Below are 12181 nucleotides of genomic sequence, written 5' to 3' on the forward strand. Positions count from 1 at the left end.
CCTGTTCCGAAGATCCTAGCTGGTCCAGAGACCTCTTGCAGAGATTGTGTCTGTAAATTCAGGGGTGAGGGGTCCTGTTCCTGCAAATGGGGGAGGAGTGGTTGAGGCCAGGACAAGTCCTGCCACAGACTCAGGAGAGGCACAAGCCAAGGCCACCGACCCCCTCCTGACTCTTCTCTAGCTCTCTGTCATCCCTTTTCTAGCAGCAGTGGGTCCTTCAGCTCCTCCTCTTGGCAGTTTTCCTTTCTCCACATTCTTCCCTTTTCATATTCTTCAATCTCATTCCTATTCTCCTTCTCTGAACCCCTGCAGAGACCATTCTGGAGCATGTCACCTTTTCTTTCTCTCTTCTCCCTCTTTTTATTTGATCTCTCTTCCCTCCTCTCTCAGACAAGGTTGTCCCTTAAGATCTCTTTTAACAGAGGAATCACACTATTTCAAGACTCAGGGAACACACGTCACACCCAGCGCTAGACACTTTCACGTTTGTTAGTTAAGCCCCACAACGGTTCTCTGAGGCTGAATTTGTTCCCATTTCACAAGTGCAAAAACTGAGTCTCAGGGACCACGCATGGTTTACTTACAACCACTCAGCCATTAAAAGATGAACCCTGGATTACCTCTGTCTGCCTCCAAAAATAATAATGAGCCAGACACAGTGGCACACAACCCAGTGAGACCCTGTTTCAAAATAAAAAGGGGCTGGTATATGGCTCAGTGGTTAAGCACTCCTTGTTTCAATCCCTGGTAATAAAAAAATAACAATGATAACCAAGACTCCCTCTAATATCGATATAGATTATAGTGCCAGAACATAATATGATATATGCCATATAACGATGATGCACAGAGTGTAATATACAGTATAGTGCCAGATGTGTTCCCGCACACATATCTTTTCAGCAGTCCTATGAGATAGGTTCTACTTTTGTCCCCATTTTACAGACAATGAAACTGAGGTGTAAAGAGATTACAAAATTTGCCCACTGCCACACAACTAGAAAATGGCAGAACAAGACTCAGACTCACTGGGCCCCAGAGCTCGGGCACCATGGAGGGACTTCGCTACTCCTCCACACCCTGCTGCAGGCATTCCCTTCACGGGGAAGCCCAGGGGGGCAGAAGCATAGGCTCTGGTTCAGAGCGGCCTGTGGGCCTTGCCTCTGGGGTGAGAAGGCACCACTGCACGACTCTGGAGCTATGTGTCCTGAGGAGCTCCAAGGTCAAGTGTTGAGGGGGGATGTCATGGGAAGGGCTTGACTGAGACAAGAGGTCCTGTCACATTTCCAGACTAGAGAGAATAAAGGCCTCTATTGGGAGCCCCACCCCCAGCTGGCTGCCCCCAGGAAGGGCCTGGAAAACTACTGACCCCCTCTCCCCTCACCCTCCTGGGAGTGGTTGCTGGGTCCTATCCAGGGAGGGGCCCAGCCTCATCCCCTGCCAGCACCCCACTTGGACCATGGCCTCCCAGTGGCTGGGGACTTCCTGGTGGGTACCTGGTTCTGGCTTTCCCCCTGGCGTGGCGAGGAATGTGCTTCTGTCATTCTATCCTCCCTCCTCGACCCTTGCCCAGCGCAGAATTGGATTAAGAACAAAAATATGAGCTGTGTTTGTTTTAATCAGCTTCAAGACATGGGGGCTTTTAAAGGGAAGGAGAACAGGCCGGAGCTGGCCCCAGGGCAGGCAGGCTGGGCGGTGATGCCATCCCAGGGTCAGGAGCACGCAGAGCAGCGAGTGCATCTGCAGGTCAGATCCTGGGGCAGATAAGACCCAGCAGAGGACCTGGGGCCCAGGGGAAGGGAGAGGGAGGATGAAAAGGATGGGAAGGAGGGGAAATGAGACAGGTTTGAGAGGGAGAGGGACCAGGGCTGCTCACAATCCCTGTCCTGGAGTGACGCAGGAGGGGAGGTGACAATGGGAAGCCGAGGGAGCCGCTCGGAGCCTAGAAGAGCCAACAAGGAGTGATTTTTCCAGAGAAGGGGCTTCCTCCTGGTCTTTGGAATGAGAGGGTAGGAAGGCCAGGAGGGAGGGTCAAGAATGGTCTCTACCACCAGTGGGAAGAAGACTCCATATGCCAGGGCAGACACAGAGCCTGGGCAATCGTGCCTGGAGTGGGCTTCCTGCCTCGATATGCCACCACCTGAGGGGAAAGGTGCGACCGAAAAGTCAAACCTACAGACTGTGGCGGAGGTCACTTGAGGGAACAAAGGCCTGGCGGTGTAGGAGGCTGGGAGAATGATGACATCCCTGGACAGCTCTCTGGTTGGGTGAAGACCTGGAGGCTACAGAGTATGGGAGGCGGGTTCTGGAGGGGGAGCCAGGAATCTGGCCCCTGGTGTCACACTCTTCCAGGTTGCCATACGACCTTGGTGCCACATCCTCTCTCGAAGGCCTTGGTCTCCTGCTCTGTAACACAGAGTGATGGGATAGAAGCTGGGTATCTGGGGATCCTGAGAGATATGTAGCAAGTTCTTAAAAAGAAGCCCATATGACCGCACATCTGTGTGCTTGCTACATGAATGTCTATCCTTACAGCCCAGAGAGTCAAAGAAAGGGCCCAGAGAGGTTCAGGGACTGGTTCAAGGTCACACGGCCAGTGAGAAGAGAGTCCAAGGCTCAAGGAAACTGGCCAGTGCCCCAGGTTAGTGCACAAGAGTCTAAGCGTCCTCAAGGTCAAAAACCTGAGGACAGAGCCCCGTTGCCCCTGCCAGGCACCAGGAGAAGGGCCTGGATCAGCCCCCCATTCCAACACTCAGGCCCACCTTTTCCTGAAGTGGGCTGCTGGACGATGGCTAAGGGTTGGGCCAGCCCTGTCGTCACCTAAGATCAGAGCACGAGGGGTGCTTCTTGGGGCAGATCTGAGTCTTCTGATTCCAAGGAAGGGTTCTGGTCCATAAGGATGCTTTTGCCCATCTGAGGTGAAGGAGAAAAATAAGCAGTGAATTCTTCATCATTCCTTTTCCGATTTAAACTGTTCTTCTTCATTGTAAAACATGATGAAGGAAGGAGTACCAACTAGGAAGTCTATCCTTGGCATAATAAAAATTGCCAAACCTAGGCCCATCCTTCAATTAAAATTGTTAATTGGTTCATAAAATCCACAAGTTTGGAAATAGCTATGTTATTTTACGTAGGGACATTCTTACCTGGACCGAGACATAGTCCAGAGTTTCACATGCTACAATTACTTAATAAATACTTGTCACAGGACTTACTATAGTTGGGGTCAGCAGAGACTTGTACTGGGAGAGTTGGGGTCAAGAACCTCATGACTGGGCAGGCCTGAGCACATTGCTCAGCTTCAGTTTCCTCTTCTGCAAGAGGAGGAGACAGGATTAGCAGCAACCCCTGGGATGAGTCCCAGCAGCAGCAATCCACAGCTGAGGAAGGGCGCCTGCGCAGGAAAAGAAACCAGGCTCTAGCACCAGCACATAGCTCTGCCCCAGGCCAAAGACTTCTTTTTCTTCCTTTTTTTAAACTTTTTTTTTTAACATAATGCCTTTATTTTTATGTGGTGCTGAGGATCGAACTAGGGTCCCGCCCGTGCTAGGCGAGCGCTCTACCCCTGAGCCACAATCCCAGCCCGAGCAAAGGGTCCACCTGCCATGTGAAAACAGCCAACCTGGATGTTAACCAGGACATAGGCTGGAACCAATAAACAGGCATTTGCCCATAGTCCTAAGCCTCCAGATACATCTCACAACCCCTCCAGGCGGGGACCAGTCTTGTTTCTCAGAATGTCTCCTCCAATCTTGAGTCATCTCACCCCTGTGAGTCAATCTGATTCAATACAGCAAACCTGGACCCAGCCCCTGCTCGGTGCCAAGGGTAGGAGACACATGCATTATCCAGGAAAATGGTGATTATGTTAGTGCTACAACTTTTAAATTTACACTATATGTATTCATATTTATCTGCTGTGCCCAAGCCTGTTAAGAGGCAATTAAACAAGTAGTATATTTGGTTTATTTATTTACTCATTCATTCTAATTAGGTATATATGACAGCAGAATGCATTTTGATTCATTGTACACAATTACAGCACAACTTTTCATTTCTCTGATTGTACACAATGTCACACCACATGCGCGGTCACACATGTACCTAAGGTAATGATGTCCATCTCATCCCACCATCTTTCCTGCCCCCTATATTTAGTTTTGTACACGCTTATTTGTACTATTGACAAATCTCCCAAGCTTTGGGACCATTTTTTTACAGGGTCAATGGATGACCTCAAGGTCTGCTTTTTCTCCATCATGGCCTCCATACTAGTCTATTGCGTATGTTCTCCAGACTGACTCCCCACCACACTGAGGACCTCCGAGAGCAGAGACTGTATCCAGCAGTTAGCACAGCTGGCGATGGATGCAGAGGCATATTCTAATGCAACAGGAACGAAGTTGTGGCAGACCACAGGTGAGGCCCTGCCAACCCCGGAGGCTTATGGACAAAAGAGGAGACCCGCAGGGAGCATTCTGGCCAACTGAGAAGGTAAGCACCCAGCCCAAACCCAGCAGCAAGAAAAACCAGAGGCAGAGGGATGGCAGTCAGCCATCAATGGGGCCTGTGGTGAAGATGTTTGTCTGAATGTTGGAGCCAGGTGGGAAGGGAGGGAAGGAAGTGTAAGAGGCCCTTCTGCCCCTCCCCAGTGCAGCATCCTCACACCATAGGTAGCGGGATGGGGTTTGCCTGTTCCAGAGCAGGCCACTGCTCCCCAGGCACTGTCCCCAGGTGCAGGTGACTTTGTCCAGCCTCAGTCCAGTTACAAAGTGGAAAAGAGGTATTTGCTAAGGTTCTTGGGTATATATAGGAAGAGTAGGCCCAGCAGCCTCAACTGGGTGTGGAAGGAACTGGGGAGCGATGGAGGAGGATGGTGGCAGTCTTCCCACCCCCTCAGGCTGCTCAGCTCTGCACAGTCTCAGCCCCATTCCCCAGACACCAAGGGACACTCACTGTTGACACCAGGGCATTGGGTTTCCCCTGGGCAGGCTCAGGCTCCTGTCACCAGGCCTGCCAGGAAATTGCTGCTGACACCAGGGGAACAGGGAGGCTGGAGATCCTGGAGTCTGTTTGTGAAGTTCCAAGTTGGCGCTAGACAGGACTGGAGCAGGGGAGATGGCTGGAGATCAGAAAGGAATGATGGCCATGCAGGGCTGGCCCCTCCGTCTCCACCCAGCGCCAGCCCTCCTGGCCTCTCCCCAGGAGGCTGAAGAACCTTGGAGTTGGGGGTCAGCTTGGCTACATGGAGTGGGTACAGGTGAAAGGGCGGCACTGTCAAAGAGTCACAGGACCCCCTTGATATTCCTTCCCCAAATTATACAAATTTGCTCCTCAGCACCCTCTGGATCAGAGTCAGGCTACCCTACCTTTACCAGGCCAGGTGCCTTTGAGGGACTCCTCAAAGCTTTAACTGGGGAAAGATTGGTGTCTTCCCCAGCCAGCTCTGCCCCCGCCCCAGGTCCTTACCCTGTGTCTGTACTCTACCTACTCCCCCTCATTCCCCTCCTGCCTTCTTCTCTGCTGCACTTATCCATATTAATCCATGCCTTGGTTCTGCACATTCTGAAGAGAAATTGGGGAGGAAGCTTGGAGGCAAGTGGCAGGAGGTGGGGAAGGGTCCTCAGACTGGAATTTAAGATGCTTCTGTTCCAACTATTAGTGGCCCCTCCCAGTTCTCCATGAGGAAGAGTGTGAGTGTGTGTATGTGTGTTTGGGGAGGCTGGGATGGAATGGCCAAGCTTATAGAACACTCTGGGCTTTCAAAAGCAAAGAAAGTTCTGTGGATTTCTCTCCCCTCTAAGTGGGGGCAGTGAAAAGCCAGTCTCAGGCCCCAGAAGGTGCTGGACAGCTGTGCACAGCCTGCAGCAATCAGCAGAGAAAGCCAGAGTCCAGGAACCTCTTAAGGGCAGGATGCACCATCTACTGCAGAGGATCAACCACTGACCAAAAGTATATTAGCATTTTTTTTTTATTGGTTGTTCAAAACATTACAAAGCTCTTGATTTTTTTTATATTAGCATTTAAAAAAAATAAACATCTTTAAAAAGAAACTTTAAAAAAAAAGGATAACATCAAAGATGGTCCTTCCCAATATCAATCAGCAGGTATGTTAAATACCCGTCACAGGAAGTGCCGTGATAAGCACACAGGATTGTTTCCAAATATTCCACCTCTCTCTCCATGTAGGAGACTCAGGAAGGCCCCTCAGAGCCAAGCAGGGTCAGGGTAGGGGCTCTAACTTGTTGCTTTTCAAATTTGGTATTAACAGACCATAAAACTTTATTTAATTTTGTTTTTCATTTGCTCAAGCAAAAGCATTAAAGAACAGGAAAAAAAAAAGATACTTTAGCACTTTTAAAAAGAGAGAGAATAAAATAAAAGCTACCCAGATCAAGGGCTTTTTTTCAGGAAACTGAAAAAGACCCAGAGGCCTGGGGCACGCAGGTCAGGTTCTAGGGCAGGCCTGGAAGGGGTAATACACTCCAAGTTTCTTGAGCTGTGCACTTGGGGTTAGTACACTTTGTTTACACCTCAACTGAAAGGTAAATCAAGGCAGTAATCAGAGATTAAGCTCATGGCGCCGGAGACTTCAATTCACGGATTCAGATTCTAGCTCTACCTCTTGGTATCTTTGTGACTCTGAACAAGTAACTTATCTTCTCTGGGCCTCAGTTTTCTCATCTCTAAAATAAGGGCAATGATTGTATTTGCTTCAAAGAGTTGGGATTTGTTGTTGTTTTGTTTTGTTTTTGTTTTAGGAGTAAATGAGTTAACACATGTGAAACCCATCAAACAGTGAGTAGCTGTAGTAATTACTCAGTAAGTGGTTAGTCATTGCTGCTAATATTATTCCAACCAAGTCCAGCTGACAACTTTATACTGACATATAAAAATAGATCAAATAACTTCAAATACAGAAAATGAAACACGAAATAATTTACCGTATGAATTACATTGTACAAGATTTCTTTCTTATATAAATTTACCATTCAGCAGCTCTCTATTTGATCATTCATTCATCCTTCAGCAAATATTTATTGAATGCTACTACTTCCAAGGCTGTTCCTGACAGTGGGAACTAGATAAAGTGCATTCGCGTCCTCGTGAATATATCTTCTCATGCGGGAAATAGTCAGTAGACAAATAAACAAATGAATATAGAATGTCAACAAAGTACACCAAGCAGGATGAATCCCAAATACTTAGGCATATCACATTTAAACTGCAGAAAATGGAGACAAAGAACAAATCTTGAAAGAAGCCAGAACAGAGAGGGGACACTTTACCTACAGAGGAACAAGAAGGAAAAAAAAAATACCTCGGCCTTCACTTCGGATGCCACGCAGAGAAGATGAGAGTGAACATTTGAAGTGTTTGAAATAAGAAACTCCAGCAATCTAGAATTCTGTATCTGGTGAAATTATCCTTCCAAAGCAATGAAGAAATAACCATTTTCTCAGATAAACAATGTCAATAGTGATAAGACCTAAAAGGAAAAATAAAGCAGGGTAGGGGGTTAGAGAATGGTGGGGGAGGGCCATAGCAGGGTGGTCTGGACACACACATACACACACACACACACACACCCGCCAAGGAGCTGCTGGACAAGATGGAGTGTGCCCCAAGCAGAGGACCACAGGAGCAAAGGCCCTGGGGAGGCAATGTAGTGTCAGGCCGATGGAAATAGGCCCTCAAGGTGGGAACACTCACTGCCCCAGGTAGAGAGTAGAAGATAAGGAAGGACAGGCAGGCATGTCATGGGAAGTCAGGGGAGGATTTTAAGCCAAAGAGTGATAGGATCAAATATCAAAAAGTCACTCTTGCTTTAGTGTGTGGAAAATGAGGAGAGGCCAGCTTGAAGGCACTGTGTTGGTCCAGGCAAGAGTTGGTGGGTCACACACCCAGATGGTGGCAGAAGTCACTGGACTCTGGATACGTTTGGAAGGTGGAGTCACGGGGACATATCCAGACTGGATCTGGAGTGTGAGGAACAGAAAGAGGCCCTGTGGACCAACGTGGGGGACGTAGGAGAGCAGGTTGGTAGTGGAGTTAAGACTTCTGCTTTGTTTGGACATTTGGAACTTGAGACGCCCATAAGGCCTGCAAGGGGACAGGACAAGGAACAGCTGGACACATAGTCCAGAACACAGGGGAGTGGACAGACAATAGGAATACAGCTTGTACTTCATGTTTATGCTCAAGCTTCATGGAGGGAAAGTCTCTGTAGCTCCACAGAGGAGAGTGGAAACGATCCTACTAGTATTGTCTCGTTGAGGCTGAAATATTCTGGCAACGTCTGAGACCAGCTCCTCGCATCTCCAGGAACCCCCTCAGTTTCTCCCCATGTGCTGAAGACTACAGCTGCAGCAGAGCAGGTGTCTGATGGCAGATCATTTGGAGAAGGCATGGTCAGGAACCAGCTGAGAGGGAACCTCCAAGCCAGTGACCAGGAGAAGAGACCTGGACGGGCCCAGGAAACCACTCAGGGTTTCTGGGGAGAACCTGTCATAACCTTAGATGGCAACCTGGTTGCAGAGCAAGGAAGTCATTCCTCTCCAATCCTCTTCCCTACCAGATTACAATGTGCCCTTCATGTAACAGCTGTATCTGATCCCTAAAGACATGGCAAATAGGGAAGGAGAATATCCCTAACACTTGCCAACATTCCTCTTTCAGAAAAACAAAACAAAACAACAACAACAAAAAAAAAAACCTGGGATTCAGAGGCTTCTACAGGCAACCCTAGCTACAATGTAGTAACATTGCTACCTTTTCATTTTATTTATTTGTATAGCTGCTCTCTGTTTATGGCAAGTGCTACTAGTGTTACATTTATGGTAAGGATGTAAATTTTTCTTTCAAAAGATGTTTAGGAGCCAGGTGCCATGGCATATGCCTGTAATCTCATCTATTTAGGAGGCTGAGGCGGAAGGATCACAAGTTCAAGGCCAGCCTGGGCAACTTTGAAGCCTGAGCCCGTCTCAAACTAAAAAGGGCTGGGGTTTTAGTTCTGTGGTGGAGTGTTTGCCTAGCATATGTGAGGCCTTGGGTTCAATTCTCAGTACTACCGGAGGGGAGCAGGGGGGGCGGTTGGGAGGAGGAGGTATTTGTGTGTGTCTACAGTAAAGAAAAATATTAATAGTACAAATGACACTCAGATGTGAGCTCTACTCAAGAGATTAAAATCTGAAAAACATGATTCTAAAGGGTGTAGTAACAAAAAATGAGCCCTGAGCCCCATCTTCACACCTGAAGCTCATAAACACCAGAACCACCAAGGTATAAGGGTGAGAAAATCCTCCTTCCCCTGCACCGCCCCCTGCAGGCCACAGATGGGTAATGTCCCCTCTGCCACTGATAATTGCTGTGACAGGATTTTACCAAAGGAGAAAATTTGAAAATTCTCAGTTCAATTCTTACCATCTCAAGGAAAAAAAAAAAAAAACTGAAGCTGTTACCAATGACATATCCCAAATTGCCATGGATTCATGAAATACCTTCCAAATCAGCAAAGATTACAACAAATTCTTCTGAATAAAAACTTCATCTGATCACACTTCTAATTCATGGGGAGGGAAGCTTTGGAGAACTATGTCCCCAGACTTAAAATGGAAGTGGGTTTTGGCATAACTCAGTGCCTCCAACAGCACCTGGATAGACCCTGAGTGGTCTCTGAGTAATAGGTGGTCCACACAACCCTGCCTGCCAGTGTCAGATGACAGCACCTGTGTGGGATCCACAGACCCAAGCAAAGAGTAGATGTCTGGAGGGCAGAGGGCAGAAGATCATCCATGCAAGTCATGCTGACCCTTTTTGGGACCCCTTAAAAGCCCCCACACCCTTTCGCTTGAGACCATTTGGCCCAACAATGTTATCCCCAAAGTAGGAAGTGTGGGTTCTGGGTTCCCAGCACCTCCAGCTGCAGCAGGCTGAGGAAGGCACAGCTGTCTTGCCTGAGGCTGTGTCTCTTGTGAAGGAGAAACATCCGGCCAATTCCATCAAGAATGTCAGTCAAAATCCCAGGGAGGGGTCAGTCAACTCAGCCTTCCTGTCCCGCCAGCTCTTACATCCTGGCAGTGGGCTCTTGGGCCCTCCTCAGCCAGGATAGAAGAGACCCAACTCCCAAGGGCTGTGGTCTTTGTTGTCCCTTGTCCCCACACTTCTCTCCCACCTAAAACTGTGGGCTGCTGGCAGGCAACCTGAGGGAGGCTCAGGGCCTTGCAGGATGTGACCCAGGATGTAGGGACCCTCAGGCTCCTACAGAGAGATATGCAGAGGTGAAAGGGCAAACCTGTTTCTAGTCTCCTTATCAGGAGTGGCGGAGTGAAAGGGAAGTGGGCAGCCCCAGAGGTCAGGCTGGGGGGGTCATGGCTGGGGCAGGGCTAGGCCCAGGAGACCTGAGAGGAGACCCTGCTACACAGGGAAGAAAGACAGAGGGGAGAAAGGGAGGGCCAGACAGGGAAGGTCCTGGGACAGCCCAATATATGTCCCTTTTCCAAGGGGAGGAGCCACTTGGGTGACCAACCATTCAGTTTTGCTTAGACTTTGGGCCTTCCCAGATCACAACTCTATTTCAAAACTAGGATGGTTGGTTACCCAAGAGGCAACTGTCAGACTCCCATCCCCATAGCCCACTTACCCCTTGTATGAATGTCTTCTTACTTCTCCCCTCCCTTCACGCTTCACCCAATATTAATGCAATGCCTACTTTGTGACAGGCTTTTCAGGCAACGGAAATTCACCAGTGAAAAGACAAACATGCCTCCCGCCATCCCAGAGCTTGGAGAATATGCATCCTGCAAAGCCCAGGTAGAATCCTTACTCCGCTGCCACCTGCCCAAAACAGCCCAGCCTGGGGCCTCTGGGGTTTGTTTCTGTAAGCCCTTCCCCAAGGGCGGGGACTGTATCTAAGTCACTGCTCTGCCTCTCTTAACTTTGTGTGCCTAGCAAGGACCCTGAGCAGGGAGGTGCTTAACGTGTGATTTAGGTTGGGGAGTCAGGTATTGAGGGCAGCTTGAGGAGATGACCCAGCAATCTGTCGATGCTTGAAGCCCTCACCCAGCCCCCACCACAAGCACACACCTAAACCCCAGGGGCACATCTGGATTTGGAGTGACATTCTCCCTGTTCCAGCACAATAAGACTGACCTGTCCTCTTTCAGCCCCCTCACCCTTCTTAGCAGGAGAATAGGAAGGGGACCCAAGGCAGATATGTAGGCAGACTCCAGTCTACATTGGGAAAGGTGGCTGCTGCGATGGGTGGGTTGAGGGGAGACAGGAGCTGACTTGTCTTCCCCTGACCAATACACCTTGGCCTCAGGATCCAGAATCCTGTCCCCTCAGTGATCTCACCTACAAGGAGCACATAATAATATGTGGCTGGGGGCATCCTGGGGAGGCAGGGCCAAGCCTCTGCTCCTGCAGCTGGAGGAGCCAGTGGCAGAGGTCAAGCTGCTGGTGGGGGGTGGGCAGGTGCCTAAAGAGGTTGGGGTTCCTGCTACATCTGTAACAAACTCCTCTGCCCAAAGAAGGAGGAGACTGATCACCAATGTCACCAGGGATTATAATCCTCCAGTGGGTAAGAACTGTGCCCTGCAAGGAAGTGTTTCCAGTGGACTCAGTATGGCTTGTGGCCAAGGTCAGATGAAGCCTGGCCCTCCCAGGCAGGAGCCCCATGTTTCTGTCCTGCCCCCTTGTGGCATTTTATCATATTGCAACACACAGGGGATGTAAGGAAAGCAGGAATGTGGAGGTCGGGATGGTGACTGAGTTCAGCCCGCTGGACACCCCAATTCTGGGGTCTGGTCTTAGAGTATCATTAGGATGGGACCCCTGAGTTTTCTGGGAGCAGCTGGAACCTAGCCACTCCCAACCAGCTGGGAAGAGGAAGAAAAGAGCAGGATGTGGGAAGACCATGCCAGAGAATACGGCAGCCCCGGTCCTGATGTGTACTCTATGCACAGCCACAGACAGCCAGGGGAAGCACAAAAGAAACCTTGGAGTTTTTATTTTTTATTTTAATTGAAACTCAGGTGTCAAGATTAAATCATAATCGTAATCCCCTCTTCTTGATCCCCTTCTGTTCCCAGGACACCTTCACACTTTCATTTATTTAATTATTCACTTACCTATTTTTCATAAGTCAAACTCCTATGAACAAAATATTTTCTTTATTTTT

The 12181-nt window shown here is 49.0% G+C and overlaps 1 long non-coding RNA gene across 1 annotated transcript; it reads right to left on the reverse strand.

The window, feature by feature from the left end:
- Positions 1-7467, reverse strand: LOC124108739 (uncharacterized). Its single transcript, XR_006856756.2, has 4 exons — positions 7322-7467; positions 3216-3314; positions 2763-2913; positions 1-80 (listed from the first exon to the last, which is right to left on the reverse strand). It is a non-coding gene; the product is annotated as an uncharacterized LOC124108739 (long non-coding RNA).
- Between the last annotated feature and the right edge of the window lie 4714 nt (positions 7468-12181).

Source organism: Marmota monax, unplaced genomic scaffold (genome assembly GCF_021218885.2).
Source record: "Marmota monax isolate L192 unplaced genomic scaffold, Marmota_monax_Labrador192_F-V1.1 WCK01_AAM20220418_F8-fsc00181, whole genome shotgun sequence".
NCBI classification, from domain to species: Eukaryota; Metazoa; Chordata; class Mammalia; order Rodentia; family Sciuridae; genus Marmota; species Marmota monax.